The following is a 19,197-nucleotide window of genomic DNA, read 5'->3' as shown; positions in this document are numbered from 1 at the left end:
TTTATACTTAAAATTAGTTCAAATAAAAAAATTTTTACCTTACTATACATTACATCAAAAAGTCCTTACAATATAGCTTAACGAAAAAAAAAAAATCACTTTTTTTCCTCCAACTATTTTGAAGAATAAAGGCATCTTGAAAGTCAGATTCAGAATGAGCAGTAAACAATAACCTTCACTTGAGCAATCTTTCAACAACATTATAATAGAGTAAATGATTTAAATGAACATTATGATAGAGTTGCCATATGATTTGGCAATCCCACTCCTGGGTATATATCCAAAGAAAACTATAATTCAAAATGATACATGCACCCCAATGGTCAGAGTAGCACTATTTACAACAGCCAAGATAGAGTAGTAACCCACGTGTCCATAGACAGAGGAATGTATAAACAGCTGGTATATATAAACATATACACTGGAATACTACTCAGTATTAATAAAATAATGCCATTTGTAGCAACATGCATAGACCTAGAGATTATCATACTAAGTGACGTTAAGTCAGAAAGAAAGGCAAATACCATATGACATCACTTATATGTGAAATCTGAAATATGGTACAAATGAAGTCTGAAGTGAAAGTGGCTCAGTCGTGTCTGACTCTTTGCGACCCCATGGACTATATAATCCATGGAATTCTCCAGGCCAGAATACTGGAGTGGGTAGCCATTCCCTTCTCCAGAGGATCTTCCCAACCCAAGGATTGAACCCAGGTCTCCTGCATTGTAGGCGGATACTTTACCAGTTGAGCCAGAAGGGAAGCCCGATACAAATGAACTTCTTTACAAAACAGAAACGGACTCGGAGACATAGAAAACCAACTTATGGTTACCAAAGGATTAAGGGGATGGGGAGGGATAAATTAGAATTTGGAGATTAGAAGATACAAACTACTATATATAAAATAGATAAACAAAAAGATCCTGCTGTATAGCATAGGGAACTATATTCAAACTCCTATAATAAATCACTATGAAAAAGAATATATATTATGTGTGTGTGTGTGTGTGTGTGTATATATATATATATATCTGAATCATTTGCTGTACACCAGAAACTAAGGCAACATTATAAATCAACTACACTTCAGAAAGAAAATAAAAATAAATGAACATTATGAGATTCAGACCTACATTTCAGTATAAGGCTATTAACAGACACTGCTTAGAACCAAACAGAAATATGAATGACTTCACTAATTTTTGAGATTCTTCTGTTCCGACCAAAGATTCAAATTAATAATGCTCCCAATCACATTATCAATTCAGACAATTCTCCCAGGAACAAATTTCCCAAAGTACCTTAGTGCATGTTTATAGTGGCCAATTTTATAAAGCATATCAAAGAGGCAGTGAAGTATAGAGAGCCAAAGTCACGGTTCTTAGGGCAAAAATGACTAGTCTCAAGTTGGTTTTATTCCACTCACTAGTGACCTTGGGTAAGTGACTTAGTGACTCTGAATCTTAATTTGTGCTTTTAAGTAGGAACTAATGATCATTAAGCATGATAGAGTATTATTGTAAGACTCAAAAGAGAAAATGTTCATGGATATTTTTTGTTAAGGTTAACCTTTTTCAAGGGAGAGGAACATTTCCTCATATATCTGGTCTCTGTAGGACTGTCATTAGGCACCAACCAGGATATTGGTGGTTATCCAGAAGTTGATTCACTCCTGACCTATGAGCATTTAAAACAAATCTTCAATGATAAAAAAATGTTTAAAAACAGCCATATGATATTACTATTTTAAACACTGAACAGTGTACCCAAAGCAGTCTAGGCTGTTCCCTTCACTGGCATTCTTTTAAAACACGATAGAATCTCTCCTCTAGGATCTCTTTTAACTGCACGTTTGCCTGTAAGAGTCTCCTGTAAGACTCTCCCTATTTTGTGATTCAGAAAAAGGCATGACGGCTTATTATTCAATCGACTAAAACTTTGCCTGGAAAAAGGAAACAGAATTTGCTTTAGTTATGGGATGTTGGGAGGATGATTCATTAACTCAAATATATATCTGATCTTTAAGTGACAAAGATATAAATTAGTCAATTTAGATTAGAGGTTTTTGTCTCCTGGTGCTCTGGCATTTAAAAACTTACTCCTATTTCTCTATAGAGTTGTTATTTTTAATTACCCCACAGTGGTCAATTTCTTCATTTTTATGTTAAAAAACAACCATAAATTTTCAGCTGCTTATATGCAGATGCACTATTAAAACACATTTGAACACATTTAAATTCATCACAGCCCACCTGCTCAGAAAAATCAGATGTTTGTATTTTCCCTCACTTTCAAGGCAGGAACCTAATGGTACTGCTGAGATGGGATTAATCTACCAAGTAAAATACTGAGAGAAGCTGTGAATTGTGATGGTAAGTTAAACTGTGACTCAGTTTTCAAAACTACCAATTTACTAGACCTTTAAGTAATGAGAGATTTCACATTAAAATTTTTTTTATATAAGCATATCATGTTCCAAATAAGATGATTGTCAACAGAGTTATAAAACCTATAATAGTTTCTAACAAAGCCTAAATGGGAAATCAGTGTTTTCTGAATGTACATCTATAGATCCTGTACCCTATACATGGTATTATACCATTCTTCCCAACAGTCTAAGCACCACTCTTGACTTCAGCCACTATTTGTTTATGAGAACAAAACTACTGCTACCAGAAAAGCTTTCTCATATAAGCCTCTCTTCTTTATGGAGATATCTTCTTATATCAAAATTTTCTCTCCTAGAAAGGTAAGTCTTCAAGAAATAAATGTTTTATATCTACCCTACAAAAGAATCCATCTGCCTCATAATGCTTATTTCTTGCCTCGACCTGTAACTTTTACATAATTATAAAACTTAACCTAAAATGGCTTAAAACTTAGAATTAGTGGAAAAGATATGATCTTAGGTTGTCATCTCACAAAGGACAAAATGCAAAGTTATTACAAGCTTCCAAATGAGCAAATAAATACATATATATATTACATATATTACACAAAAGAATAAATTATTTATAGCTCTTTAAATGTGTTTTATTACACTGAAATGGGGGGGGGGAACTGTTTAAATACATCAAATTAATAAACCTGTTTCCATAAATTCCCATTGACATTTGCTCTCTGAATCCAATAAGGCCAGATATGCTGCAAGTTCCTTAACAAAACTCAGCAAACAAAACCATTTTTCATCAGAACACACTGATAAGCCCCATAGGGAACTTTGCTTATTTAATGTAAGTACAGTTTTGGGTCTCAATAATGAATCATTTTAATATAATAAATTTTTGAAAGTATACTAAAGCAGTACAAAAATGTGAATGCACACAATGCCATAGAACTGTACATTTTAAAATGGTAAACTTATGTTTATTTTATCACAAAAAGGAGCATATTGAAGCGTTGTACAAAAATTTAAGAGTAAAGGAAAATACCCATGTTTTCCTACCTCTGACCTGATAAGCATATTTAAGCAACTAATTGTAATGCAATGTATTCTTTCTATTTTTTTGGTAAGCTGTTATTAAGAGAATGATGATTCTTCATTAAAATAAAACAAATTTACAAAACCTTTAAGAATAGCAATCAAAACACCAGTTGTCAAACTATGATTAGAATCTTGTTTCACAATACAGAAATTCAGCTACATAAATGCAGATACACTAAAGTGACATTCACTTTTCTTTTTTGGTAAAAGAGGGGGGAAAACATTTATTTCTGAATAGTTTTCCTAAGAAAGTCTCCAAATAAAAATGTAATAGACTATAACTAAAAGACAAAGAAAAATATAGGCACATAAGCCTTATTTTCATCACAGGAAGCCTATCTTGTCCTTACAGATAACCTATGAACTATAATCCCACACTAATGATATTCATCCCAGCTTTATGAACTTCCAAGCAAAATTCAGAAAAGGTTTAGCTGATACATGAAACCTTCAAGAGATTGTAGACAATATAATCTAGGACCCAAATGAGCCCCAAGAATGTACCATTCTTCATTCATTCAACAAACAATTCTTCATGATAAGGATCGGCACATTTAAGAGTTTTTTGGAGCAACTGATAAAGTCTCATTTTTATCTTGCATAGATCACTTTAGATGTGCACTTGAAGGATTTGATAGAGATGAAACTGAAGATGGTACAGTAGCTGAGTACTACAGCATTAAAGGAAAGAGATGCGACGTCCTGAGGTGGATCACTAGCGAAAGGAATGGAGGGAAGTGAGAACTATCAAGAAACAGGAGGTAAAATCAGAAGTTCTTGACTCAATCTAGGATGACTCCTAGGTTTCTGGCTTGAATGAAAGGTGAGTGGAAATACTGCTAATAGATAGGAAATACAAGGAGAGGTTATGTTGAAGAGGAAGCAAGTTTACTTTGTGTTATGGTGGATTTCAGATGACCACAGGCCACCTAGCTCAAGAGGCTGGGAAGAGGAGAAGGCTTAAAGCAAAAAATAAAATAAAAACAGGCTAAGGGGTAAAAGAACCAGGAGCATGAGTCTCACAGAAAAGCAAGCAACAGATTTGAAGGAGCAGGTCTGGAAAATAAGATGTTAAAGTGGCTTACTGGATTCAGTCATTAAGATATTTACTGGTAACTTTAATAAGAGAATGTTTCATGTTGTCTTCAAAAGGGTGAGGATGGTGACAGGGGTGACAACCAAATTGCAACCTGAAAATAGTTGGAAGCAAAGAGTTCCAGGAAAGAAGAGCAGATAAAAAGTTCCATCAGTGGGAAAGAGGATCAGGATAACTATAGTGCGATAAGTGAGGGGTAGTGTGGCCACAGATGAGAATGAAAAAGCAGGCAGAGATTGACAGTGATAAGTCAAGAGAAGGCTACCCTCATATTACTGGTTTTATTGATTTATATTGGTGACAGTTTAAGAAATGGATTCCAAGTGTAGCGTATGCATTAGATATTTATATTGTATGTAATGTATACTTATATCTAGAGTGTCCCATCCAATGGGCCTATGCCCAAATCCACAACCATGCCTGGCAGTTAGGTAGTCTAGAAAAAACCCAGCGCCCTACACAAGGCCTAACTCTTCACGCAGAACTCAAGGAGAGGCAAAGGTGGTGTCCTCACTATGTCTGCTGCCTTCAAGTTTCAAATAAAGGAAGATTGCAACTGTAGAATCACATCATTCTTTTCACATTAACATTTCCAAAGCTATTTTCTCACAGTAAACTCAAACTACTTAATGCAAAGTCACAAACAAGTGACATCACGTCCTTATGATGAGCACCATGCGACCCACCTAATGTCACTGTGTGGGACAATGAGGGCAGAGGTCCTGAGACACACTGCTGAGAAGTGGTTGGAGTCTGACCCAAGCTCTGCGAACAGGCTCAGCCTGGTGGTTCTCACTAAGCCTCGTTGCTAAGAAGCTGAATTTTATTATCCATTAAGAAAGTGTTCATTCTCTACACCATCTTATAATTCAAGAGAATTAACTAAAGGCAATGTGAAGTTATGCATGCACATATCTATCACCAAATTAAGTTTTATGTCTGTATATAACATTACATTTCCTTTGTAAAAGGTGATCCCTTTAACAAAATGCACTAAAGTCAGCCTCTTTAAGAAAACTACTCCACTGTGTATATGCCGTGGTGGCGTTAAGAAATTCACTGAGTTATAGGAAGGCAGTGATCCTCTAAACATTTTTTTAAATGACACATCTTAAATGACTCTCCTAACCTGAAAGCAAAAATGTTGATTTTCTAAAGGCAAAGATGGAATAAAATGTAGAAAGAGTCCATTTCAGTGTGGGCTCTTAGTACCTTTTATTTGTTTTGTTGAACAGAGGAATCTTTCTGTTGTGCTATATCTCACTGCCATCATTCACTCATTAGAATTCATTATGACATGACTCTCAGTAAAAGTGATTATCTCAGGCTCTTCTGACGGCAAGATTTCTACCCAGTTAGGGCTTTTCTACAAATATGATGCTCATTATTCATATTCTATGAATTAGTTGAAAATACAGTACTCATTTTCGCAAAGATTAACTGAGCACCTACTATGTGCTAGCACCATCCCAGTGATTAGTTCTTTAAAATTTATTAATCCCAACACTAATGGCACCTTGAATAAATGCTCTCTTTCCATCATACTTTTAATGTATAGCTTTTATAACTGATGAAATTTGTAAGTAGAATAATGACAAAATCATCAAATGTAATAAGTCAAAACATGTAACAAATGCTTTTAAATACATAAAAAGTAGCTTTAAACAACATTGAGGGTGTTTGAGAACCAAGACCATAAAGCAGCACAAGAGCTGATGAGGCAGTATTTAAAAGGAAGTACTAATTGGAAAAGACTTTGATGCTGGGAGGGACTGGGGGCAGGAGGAAAAGGGGATGACAGAGGATGAGATGGCTGGATGGCATCACTGACTCAATGGACGTGAGTTTGAGTGAATTCTGGGAGATGGTGATGGACAGGGAGGCCTGGCGTGCTGTGATTCATGGGGTTGCAAAGAGTGGGACATGACTGAGCGATTGAACTGACTGACTGACTAGTAATTAAGCATAGTTAAATTATATCTTTACCACTAGGGCATTTATTGAGATACTTCAAACTGCACAAGAAAAAAACTAAGCTTTAAATAAAGTGTTCAAAATCTATAAAAGTCTTAGGTAAAATAGTTTTAAAAATCATTGCCATTTTACAAGAAAACAAATACAACTTTCACATGGAGCTACACTATAACTTTATGCCATGGGGAAAAAGTCTTAAATCACACAACCCTACCTGTGACTCCATTTTTCCAAGATGTGCGAGAAAGCCCTGGCCGCTAACTGTGCGGCTTGTAAGAGTTTGCTGCAGGAACCCAGAAGATGGCATCGGTGGGTTTAGTCACACCAAAGCCCTGTTGCCATGTTCTCATAGTAACTGCTAATAGACTGCAAGCACTTTATCAACCGCAATAGTACTGGATTTTTAATAGCCTAACATTTTTATAATGCCTCCTAAAATAACTGGAACAGCAGAAGCAAGATTATAGAGTCATATTTTGTTAGTTTCATTTTGAGAAAAGAGGCTTCCTTACTCTCTAGACCATTCTGCAGACCATCTCTAGACTAAAAAGGCTTTGGTTTGAAATTTTCAACAAAACTAGGAAGAAACCAACTCAAAGAAACGGTAAGAATAACAGTAAATAATACCAAAATATCCTTTTCAGCCGACTCAGTGGATATGAGTTTGAGAAACTCCGGGAGATAGTGAAGGACAGAGAAAGTTGGTATGCTGTCCAGTCCATGTAGGCTGCATGTTCAGCCGTGTCCAACTCTGTGACGCTATAGACTAGAGCCTGCCAGATTCCTCTGTCCATGGGATTCTCCAGGCAAGAATACTAGAGTGGGTTGCCATGCAGGAGATCTTCCCAACCCAGGGATCAAACCTGCGTCTCTTGCATGTCCTGCATTAGCAGGCAGATTCTTTACCACTGCGTCACTTGGGAAGCCCAAGCACTGTAGTCCATGGTGCCACAAAGAGTCGCACATGACTTAGCAGCTGAACAACAACAATCCTTTCCAGATCACAACTTCAAGAACACTATAACCTGATTTATATATTTTAAATATTATGTATGATGTTTGTTCAACAACAGTGGACTAAAGATGAATTATCTTTTCTTGAACTTTATTCTATATACCTTCATCTCTGTGATTCATTCAAGAGGCAAAATTATAAACTTAATTAAAAACCTCTGACTTTTCATTGCAGATCAATGCACATAGATAAAACCAAAGATTATTCACCTGTTTGGAATTATTTTTTCACTTGTACAGAAATTAAACCCATATGGGTGAGGAGATATGGCTGCAGGTCAATAAAGGCTGGAAGCCTATGTCTCTAGATGTCCGATCATTCTATTATTCCATTGAATCCTGCCATCTCTGTTTCCCCCACAGAATAAGGGCACAAACCCTGTGATTATTTATTATCAAACCTCACTACCTGATGGACTTTCTATTTTCAACTCTTATTTCCGTGCAAGGACACAAGTATAAATGTTTCTGTATAGTGTAAACCGCCTTCTTGGGAAAGGCCTTGTTTCTCACTTAAATCTTGCCAATCTCCTCTTGCATCCTTCACAATCCACTACTTCATATATAGTTACAAGGTACACCAATGACCCCATTTTTCTAGTAAAAAACATGGATGTTTTCACATGACCTCTATCAGGAGTTGGGGGGTGGGGGTGGGGCAGGAGGTCTTGCCCTCAAAATGATTTAAAAAAAAATTGACTGTTTTGAAGTAATCCAGCTGCTACATGAAGTATATGTTCTTGCTTATTATAAGTCCCACGGGACTTTGTTACCCTACTGTGTCTTGGCAGCACCCATAAGAATGAAATGAAGGGGACACCAACAAAGGTCATCTGACAATTATTCAATGGCTTCTGAAGAATGACATGCTGCCACCAGTCCTATTCCTGTAAGACAGATGTCCACCTCACACTCAAACACTACGTTTAAAATTCATTGGTAGCCTGTGCAACTCTCAGCAGAGGTGCCAAGAACCAAGTGGGCCTGGAGCCCGAGATATGATTCTGTCCTTCCTCACGAGACTCCCTACACAGCAGGCCCAGGAATCCTGGCTGAACTTATACCAGAGCCAACTCCATTGTTTCTGGTGTGAGGATTAATCAGAGGTGCTCTTTAGAAAAGATAGCATGTCATGGTCCCTATAAAAAGAAAGTTTGTATTGAAGAATATGTAAAATATGGTTTTAATAACTATATCATTAACACATCTCTTTCAGGGTCCTATTGCAGGGATCAAATACTGGGTTGGCCAAAAGGCTCGTTCAGGTTTTTCTGTAACATCTTACCGAAAAACCCAAATGAGCCTTTTCACCAACCCAAAAGAATGCCCTAATTATTTCATAGGTATAGCCATATATTGATGCTTAATTCGGGCATCCATCAGAAATTGATATTTAATTAGAGAGGCATTAAAATTTATGCATAATTTTGTTTTTTCATTCCAAACTAATGTTGCATATACTTAAACTAAATTTTCTGAAAAATTAAAATTCAACAGGAATGGAACATTATTAAGCTCATTTCAAAAACATTGCTGAAAAAAATTCCCATTTTCCTTTGTGTGCTAAATAACCAGCTCACAGAATAGTTTCTGCTTCATTTTGACTTGTCAATTTTTAATGGTAATATTTACCATCAAATATAAGACACTATTATATTATTTACATTGATTTCAGTCAATGTGAAATTTAAACATAGTCTCCAGTCATCCAAATCTGAATAAAACAAAATTAAAACTGAGAAGGAAATACCCAATATGTTTCAATACTATGTGAGCTCTACCATTTGTTACCATAGGGTGTTATTGCAGCTGAGTTTCAGAAACAGATGTGATTTATAAAAATAAAATCATGTAAAACTTGAAATTTGCTAGGAAAGTAGATCTTAACAGTTCTCATCACAAGAAAAACAAATTTTAAATATGCACAGTGATAGATGTTAACTAAACTTATTCTGGTAATCATTTCACAACATATACATACATCAAATCATCATGTTGCACACCCAAAACCAATACAATGAATTTATCAATTAAATCTCAATTTAAAACAGAATCTCATTCAGAGCTATATTAGCTTAAGTGGAAATAAGGTTATAGTCAGCCTTGCTTCAGAGCATAAAGTTGAATAAATGAAATAGAATTTGAAAAATGATCAAATTCCAGGAATTCATGATTTTTCTGTGCAACATTTGATAAGAACAGATTTCAGACTTTATACATCACTTATAAATTTCAATCGGGGTAAATATAAAATATATAACCACTAGTGGCATTTTTTAGAGGTAGATAAGTGCCATTGTACTATATAGAAATTGACATGTTTAGGTTTCTCATTAAGAGAAAAATATCTTACAAGAGATTTAAAAACAATAAATTCACTTTATGAAACATTTTGTAAATGTGTGTGACTCTGAACATAAAGATTAAATGTCAATATAACAGCATAATTCTATTCAAAGCTAAAATACAATTCGTTTATACTCTAAATCCATTTTTCTCTACACTTGTAGAAGTCTAGCCTCCATTTAATAAATAAATGTATATCAACAAATGGGCCATTCTTGGATTTGCATTAAGTTTCATAGGTTCTAAAATTTATACTGAAGTTATTTTAAAATTTCCCAGTCGAATATTTCTTCTGTAATATATTCTGAAGTGCAATCTCTAAACTTTCTATAAGGCAGATTCCTGAACCATACATAAAATAGACCTAATGCAATGTAAAAATGCATCTTTAATATTTTTCTCTTATGGAATAATGAAATATGTGAACTTGACTTGAACATCAAGATGAATCTGATTAAAGGTTTCAAGTTTTAGCCATAACTTCTGAATGGGTTAGTAGCATCTAACACTTTAATCCTTATTGTATTACCTCGGTTTAACTGAACATCAGCATCTGTCCATGTGCAACAAACAGATGGCAAATCTCAGAGAATGTATATTTTCAGCACAGAGACTCCTTTAGGGTGAAGGCTCCCTGATACCCAGTGGAGGCTCCATAGTCAAAACAAAAACAAATCTATTGTCTTAATTTATAAAAATGTAAAAGGAAACTATATAAGGACAGTTTTTATTTGAGATAATAAAATTCAAAGTCCTAAAAATTCAAATACCTTACTTATAGAAATGATTGTATTCTCCCCAAAGCATTGGATTGGGGACTAACCAATTTTAGTTACCATCACCACCTACTTTCATGACTTTATGACAGGCAAAAAGTTCTATATCTGTTGTTTTTATTTATTAAAATAATGTAATAATTTCTGGTCTAATTCATAGAATTAGCTCAAGGATCAAAGGAAATAAAGCATGCTAAAGCCCTCTGAAAAACACAAAACTCCAAAGGAGTGAATTATAGATCCATCTTACTTATGAATAAAGTAAAATATAGTAATATTTTTAAAAGTAATCAATTTTTTTAAAAATCAGGTTTATTACAGAAATATAAGGATGTATCAGCATTAAGAAAGCCATCAATGTAATACAATAAACAAACAAGCTAAAAGAGAAAAACAATATGATCCTACCTATAAATTCCTCGAAGGTAATACAATATTAATTCCAAAGAAAACACTCAGTAAACTGAAAAAGAAGGTAACTTCCTTTACATGATCAAAATCCTATTTCAGAATCCTAAAGAAAAGATCATACCAACTGGTAAAAATTTAAAAGAATTCTCATTGAAATTTAAAAAGTAACAAAACAAAGGGCTACTATTTATTCTACATTTAAACATAACTCTGGGTACTTCCATCAAAGCATAAAACAAGGATAAGAAATTAAGCATAATATATGATAAAGGAAGTGAAAGATCGTTACTAGTCACAGAGGTGATAATTATTTACCTAGAAAATTCAAAAGAATCAACTGAAAATTATTAGAACTAATAAAAGAGATGGTAGCAAAATAAAGTATAAATATAAAAAATTAATAGCTTTCTTACACAACAATTTGCTTCTAAATGTAATGGCAGGGATGGGTAGAAGTGAGAGGAACCCATTCAACTTAACAACAGATATTGTAAACAAGCAAAGAATAAAGTTAACATGATACATGCAAAAATTATGCATAAAATTTTATTTCATATAAAGTTGAAAAAGAAGATCAAATAAATGAAAACATTAAAAAATTACTTACTGGAAAGATAATGTTGGTAAAATTCAAGTTCTATACTAATTAGTAGACAAATACAATAAAATTCTAGTGAAAAGTCCAGTGGCATTATTTCAAGGGGTAGGGTGGAAGTGGCATTTAAAATAACAAAGGAAACAATATATTAGTTAAGTTTTAGTGTTGAAAAATTCACTATTCATTTGAACAAAAATATAAGTAACTTTCTCTTTCATGCCAGACCTAATAATTATTTTAGATGGATTAAAGATACAATAGGGTTTAGAAGTACTAGAAAAGATGGAACCATATATTTCTATAGTTTGGAGTGAGGAAGATCTCTTCTCAAATAAATCAAGGCCACACAAGCCACAGAAGAAAAGACTGATAGATATAAGCACAAAAAAGCTTAAAACTGTGTCCAATTTTTTTACTCTCAAACTGAAAAATATTTGATATATGTTTCTTAATTTATAAAATTTGCTCACAGACTAATTTTGGAAAAGATAAAGTCACAAAATTATACAACTGTTTCAAAATTAATGAAAAGATGCTCAAACACAAATACTAATATGTACTATAGATACACAAATAAATCTATTAATTTGCATACCAGATTATCAAACTTTAAAAAGAATGTCAGGTTATAGGGAAAAGGGAATTTTTGTGTAATGTTAGATTAGTATAAAATGGACCAACTTTTCCAGAAGGCAATGTGATAAGTGTTTTAAAATGTTAAAGATGTGTCTACTTTGATCTAGCAATATCACTTTTGAGACTTTATCTTAAGGAAATATTTGAACAAAGAGGCAAAGATATAAGTACATGGAAGTTCAATGCTACTCTGTGAATAATATTAAGGAAATTAGAAATTAACTAATAAACTAAACACTCATCCCTAGTAAGGACTGGCAAAATAAATTATAACATATTCATGCAAAAAGATTCTATGTAGTTCTTATAAGGGTGACATAGATCCATAAATCTTAAAAGGGATAATCTGTGTGTGGATGTGTGTGGATGTGTCCTTAAAAAAAAGATAATATAAAAGAGTACATATATTATGAGATCACATCACTAATATATAACAAATCTGAAAGGCTCTATTCCAAGTGGTAATATTGGTTATCTCTAGGAGAAATGAAGGAGAATTATGAAAATAGTTTTCTCTGTTTTGTTCAAATTATTCACAACTAACATATATTAGCATATAGTATAGAAAAACATATTAAAGATGTTTCCATAGCATTGGGTTCCCTAGTAGCTCAGCTGGTAAAGAATCCACCTGCAGTGCGGGAAACCTGGGTTTGATCCCTGAGTTGGGACGATCCCCTGGAGGAGGGCATGACAACCCACTCCAATATTCTTGCATGGAGAATCCCCATGGACAGACAGAGCAGCCTGGGGGGCTACAGTCCACAGGGTCACAAAAAGACATGACTGAGCGACTAAGCACACATAGTCCTATAATTACCTCATTAATTATCAGAAAGTCATACTTTGTAGAGATAATGATATATATCTATAAAGAGTTAACTTGAGGCATAATTAAAGTGCATTACCTTATTTTTAGGACTTCCCTGGTAGCTCAGCTGGTAAAGAATCCGCCTGCAATACAGGAGAACCCAGTTTGATTCCTGGGTCAGAAAGTTCCCCTGGAGAAGCAATCGGCTACCCGCTCCAGTATTCTTGGGTTTCCCTGGTGGCCCAGATGGTAAAGAATCCGCCTGCAATGCAGCAGACCTGGGTATGATTCCTGGGTTGGGAAGATCCCCTGCAGGAGGGCATAGCAACCCACTCTAGTATTCTTGTCTGGAGAATCCCCATGGATAAAGGAGCCTGGTGGGCTACAGCCCTTGGGGTCACAAAGAGTCAGAGATGACTGAGCAACTAAGCGCACACACGCAGAAAAGCACACACACACAGACCCACACACACACCTTACATTTATGAAAATAATTATACCAATATTATTTTAGTTAAATATAAAACTTTATATATTTATTATTCTTAGGACTGGCCAATATGTTTCTATTACAGTATGACAAAATATCCCCTAAATATGATAAATCTTTGATTTGGAAATTATTTTAGAATCTTACACTTTAGAACTACTGACTTTAATTCATGTATGAATGTGGAGTTGGACCATAAAGAAAGCTGAGCACTGAAGAACTGATGCTTTGGAACTGTGGTGTTGGAGAAGACTCTTGAAAGTCCCTTGGACGGCAAAGAGATCAAACCAGACAATCCTAGGAGGACCGAGGCTGAAGCTGAAGCTCCAATACTTTGGCCACCTGATACGAAGAACTGACTTATTGGAAATGACCCTGTTGCTGGAAGATTGAAGGCAGAAGGAAAAGGGGATGACAGAAGATGAGATGGTTGGATGGCACCACCGACTCGATGAACATGAGTTTGAGCAAACTCTGGGAGTTGGTGATGGACAGGGAGGTCTGGTGTGCTGCAGTCCATGGGATTGCAAAGAGTCAGACATGACTAAGTGACCGAACTGACTTTAATTAGCCTTGGTGAAAGCAGTGTTCAAAGCACAATGCAATTTTGCAGTGTATCTGTAAAATTAACCTCATTAGTACTTAAACAATCAATTTAATGAAAATGTGTAGTATATCTCCTTTTGTATCAGACTTTTGCTACCTTTGAGAATAAATATAAGTAGATGAATGTTCCCAGAGGAAGAAAAGGAGATTAAATTGAGATTTCCTGACTAGTTGTTTAAGTCAATTGACTTCAATTAAATGCACTCCACTGATAATGAGATTCAAATCTGCTGTATTAAATTAGGAATTAAACATGCTTCAGAGAAATTGGAATCAGTAAGAATTCCATGTAGGTTACAAGAAATTTAATCTTGCAGAGAACACATCCTAATTAACAAAATTTCAATAATTTTCATTAAATACAAAGTGTAGCCCTACAAATTCTCTTGTAGCTATGGCCTAATCCTCTATTTTCACATCTAGATATGGGTTTCAAATTTGCCTTTGTGTTTTATACTCAACGCATTCTCTCTCTCTCCTTTTTGTCCCCCCCTTTGGAAGACATAGTACACAAAAGTATCTTTTATTGTTGCCTGGAGAATCCCAGGGACAGGGGAGCCTGCTGGGCTACTGTCTCTTGGGGTCGCATAGAGTCGGACACGACTGAAGCGACTTAGCAGCAGCAGCAGCAATCCATATTTCCAGTAGTCATGTATGGATGTGAGAGTTGGACTATAAAGAAAGTTGAGCACCAAAGAATTGATGCTTTTGAACTGTGGTGTTGGAGAAGACTCTTAAGAGTCTCTTGGACTGCAGAGAGAACAAACCAGTCCATCCAAAGGGAAATCAGTCCTGAATGTTCATTGAAAGGACTGATGCTGAAGATGAAACTCCAATACTTTGGCCACCTGATGTGAAGAACTGATTCATTGGAAAAGACTGCTGCTGGGAAAGACTGAAGGTGGGAGGAGAAGGGGATGACAGAGGATGAGATGGCTGGATGGCGTCACCGACTTGACGGACATGAGTTTGAGTAAGCTCCAAGAGCTGGTGATGGACAGGGAAGCCTGGAATGCTGCAGTCCATGGGGTCGCAAAGAGTCAGACATGAGTGACCGACTGAACTGAATCCATATTTCTTTATTGTTTTAATTATAGCAAGAGTCCCTTCTTTAATATAGGTTTCTTACCTAAACTCAACTGACCCAAATTCACAAAGTTGTTTCTGTACATCTTTGCCACTTAAAACACTCTTCTACTAACTACACTTAACTTTCTACATTTAACTTGTGAATCTTAGGAAATTCAGCTAATGAACTATAGTCTAACTTGAATGCTACCTAAAATAGCATATATTTCTCTGAATCATTTTTACAGTTTCAAGAAAAATAATATTTGTCAATATGTTAAAATTCACTACATTTGCTCAATAACCACCAGGATGGTTGCCTCATGAGAATATAATCTGCAGTATGAGAATATAATCATAAGAAACAACAAGCAATGTAACTAGGATAAAAACGCTCTCATCTCATGTAAATCTGAGCCAGTTTCAGTTGAAGTACAAACAGTCAATTATGGTGCATATTCCTAAGCATTGTCTCACTGTTTTAAAAACCTGCCAGGTGGCTTGCTTTCTTGGCACTGAGAGAAGTTTACAAAACCCTATGAAATTTGAAATAGTTAGACTTGCTCATCTTAGCAGTTTTAAAAATGGGATGAACATCACAGCCTTTTACAGGACTGTAAATTAGCACAAACTGATCTCTAGGCTATCAATTTCTCTGAACACAAAGATATTTAAAACACAATTTGAATTGTGTGGAGTTTTTGTTGTTGTTATATAAGGTAATTAGTTTTACTAAAAAGCTTTGCATTCCCATTTGTTGATAAAACTGACTAGCATACCTCTGAGAGGATAAATTTCTTATACATCTACTAATGTTCTCTGAAAAGGATGAGATATTGTTTCACAAGGAGAGTGAATCCCATGGTGAAGAAATAAAAGAAAAATATTCACATTATAGATTCTTCTTTAGTACTTAATCATAAAAGGATCATGAGCAGCATGGATTCCAAGTCATGCTGGGTCAGTTAAATTAAATTTGTTTCAAAATAATGCTTCATCTCTTAGATCTCATTTATATTGCCAGTAAAAAGAAAATTAAAGTCACGTATTACTATAAAACTGGTAGAATGACAGGGAAATAAAATAATTAATGAAGCCATTTATAATCTATAACCCTTTTCTTAAAACAGCATTTCTACTAAACACTTCACAATGAAAAGGCATAGTAATTTACAAATAGCTTAGAGATTAATCTCTAACTAATCTCTTTAGAAAAAGGGACTTGACACACAGCATATTTAAAGTTAATTAGTATTGCTATCAGGAAAGCTTGCAAAGAATTAAAAAGTAAATCCACAATGAATTCACTACATTTACTTTCATAATATCATCCCTAGGTGATTTCTTAATAGTAATTTTATATACTGAATGAGAGTAACAGCTAGCCCTACCTATGAGAGTGACTAAGGTCATTATTCTCCAAGTAAAATCACTTTATGTTTATAAACGAAAATCAAAATAAAGAGTGTAAGAGCATCTCACATTTTTAAGAATTTTTATACTTTGCAAAGGGCTTCCACATTTGTCTTCTTATGAAATCGCCACAAGATTTTAAAGGTGAGAAAATCCAAGACACAAAAGGACTGAATGACTTGCAGCTGGCAGAGTGAATGCTTAACCCAGATATTCCTATTCCTGATTGAATTTTTTCCTATAAGCTCACACTACCTCTGCATTTTACTGCTCTACTTTTCTAGTTCCCAGTGTATTTTCTCACCCCTTCACCTTGGTAAGGAATGCAAATTTTACAACTCCAGCTATTTTCTCTCACCCAATGCTAAATAATGGGAACTGACTATCATTTTAACTAGTTATCCCCTCCTAACCATGCTATTTTACTTGGTAAAAATGTCCCTCAAGAAGAAGGACCACAAAAAAAGGATAGGTATGGAAAGTAATTTTGCAGTATTTTTAATCCTTTCAAGATAAATTTATGGAACCTCTGCAGGAGACATAGGAAACTCGGGTTCAATCCCTGGGTCAGGAAAATTCCCTGGAGAAGGAAATAGCAATCCACTCCAGCATTCGTGCCTGGAAAATCCTGTGGCCAGAAGAGCCCAGCAGTCACAAAGAGTCGGACATGGCTGAGCACGCACACATGCAGTTTAGTGTCAGGGGCTCCTTCAAGTGAATAGGTAGGCACTCAGCTTGGAGATCGGAGAAGGCAATGGCACCCCACTCCAGTACTCTTGCCTGGAAAATCCCATGGATGGAGGAGCCTGGTGGGCTGCAGTCCATGGGGTCGCTAAGAGTTGGACACGACTGAGCGACTTCATTTTCACTTTTCACTTTCATGCATTGGAGAAGGAAATGGCAACCCACTCAAGTATTCTTGCCTGGAGAATCTCAGGGATGGGGGAGCCTGGCAGGCTGCCGTCTATGGGGTGGCACAGAGTCAGACACGACTGAAGCGACTTAGCAGCAGCAGCAGCAGCAGCTTGGAGATAGGTGTACTGTAATGTCACTTGTAGTAGAAAGATATGTTTAAAATAATCAAACAAACATATAATTAAAATTATTTTTTAAATGCCTGAAAGAAAGTATTTTAGGTACAGGGGCTAATTTAGATTGGAGTGGGTTCCTACCATTCCCTTGAGGAACTGACATTTAAACTAGGCAACCTGCCAGACAAATAGTGTGGGAAGAGTATTCTATGCAGAAGAAACAACATGGGAAGATCCTAAAGTAACTAACGTACTGCAGACCAGTGTAGCAAATGTGTGGTGAGAGAAGGGGAAAAAATAAAGCTGGAGGAGCAGGCAGAAGGCAAGTCAGATGAGGCTGTGAAAGCCATTCCTGAAAAATCTGGAGTTTATGCCATGGAGATTTTAAGTCAGAAAGGTGAAAGTTCATACATTAAAAATATCTCTAACTGCTGGATAATGAATTTGGGGATACAGAACTATCAAGGAAGCAATCCCTTAGATGGTGATTGCAGGAGATCCAAGTATAGGGTGGGAATGAGAGAGAAGTGGGGTTTTGAGGATTTACTGGAACTGGAATGGAAATGAGAAAAGAAAGAAAGGGCTACCACAGGTGACGCCCAGATCTCTGGTTTGAGCAATGGGGAGGCTGGACTAGTTAAGACTAGAGAAGGAGCAGATTTGTGAGTGGCTCTGGAGGTGTTGAGAATAAAGTTGCAAAAAGAGGACTAGACCTCGGGACAGACATATGCGTTCAACATAAATTTGGGAACTGTCAGGTTATTTGTGGTATCTGAAGCCATAGGACTGGGTGAAATAACTTTAGGGGGAAAAAGGCAAAATAAAAAGAGAAGCATATCTAGCACTGACCTTTGGGAAAGTATATTTTGAGATCACTTACAAAGGAGATGGATAATGAAAGCCAAAGCAGTAGGAGGAAGCCAGAAGAGCATGTTGTCGTGACAGCCAAGAAGAGAGGACATTCTAGGAAGGAAGGCGTGGTCGGCTGCGGTGAAGGCTAGCAAGACGTCTAGGAATGTTGCAGGAAGGGGGACCCCTTCCAGGGCCCGAAACTGGGTTTTTGTCTAACACTCAGAAATGAACTGTCCCAGGAGACACATGTGCTGACAAAGCAAGAGATTTTACTGGGAAAGGGCACCAGGGTGGAGAGCAGTAGGATAAGGGAACCCAGGAGAACTGCTCTGCTGCGTGGCTCGCAGTCTCGGGTTTTATGGTGATGGGATTCACTTCCGGGTGGTCTTTGACCAATCACTCTAATTCAGAGTCTTTCCTGGTGGCGCACTCAATGCTCAGCCAAGATGGATGCTAGCGAGAGGGATTTTGGGAAGTGGATGGACACGTGGTGTTTCCTTTCAACCTTTCCCAAACTCTTCTGGTTGGTGGTGGCTATTAGTTCTGTCCCCTGGAGAAGGAAATGGCAATCCACTCCAGCACTCT

At 36.0% G+C, this 19,197-nt stretch overlaps 1 protein-coding gene across 1 annotated transcript in view; it reads right to left on the bottom strand.

Moving 5' to 3' along the window:
* PLCL1 (phospholipase C like 1 (inactive)) overlaps positions 1–19,197 on the bottom strand; it is a 368,975-nt gene that overhangs the window by 81,115 nt on the left and 268,663 nt on the right. The gene's annotated exons all lie outside the window — the stretch shown is intronic.

This window comes from Budorcas taxicolor, chromosome 2, assembly GCF_023091745.1.
Source record: "Budorcas taxicolor isolate Tak-1 chromosome 2, Takin1.1, whole genome shotgun sequence".
NCBI classification, from domain to species: Eukaryota; Metazoa; Chordata; class Mammalia; order Artiodactyla; family Bovidae; genus Budorcas; species Budorcas taxicolor.
The sequence above is the reverse complement of the archived record's forward strand: the minus strand, read 5'-3'. Positions and strand labels throughout refer to the sequence as shown.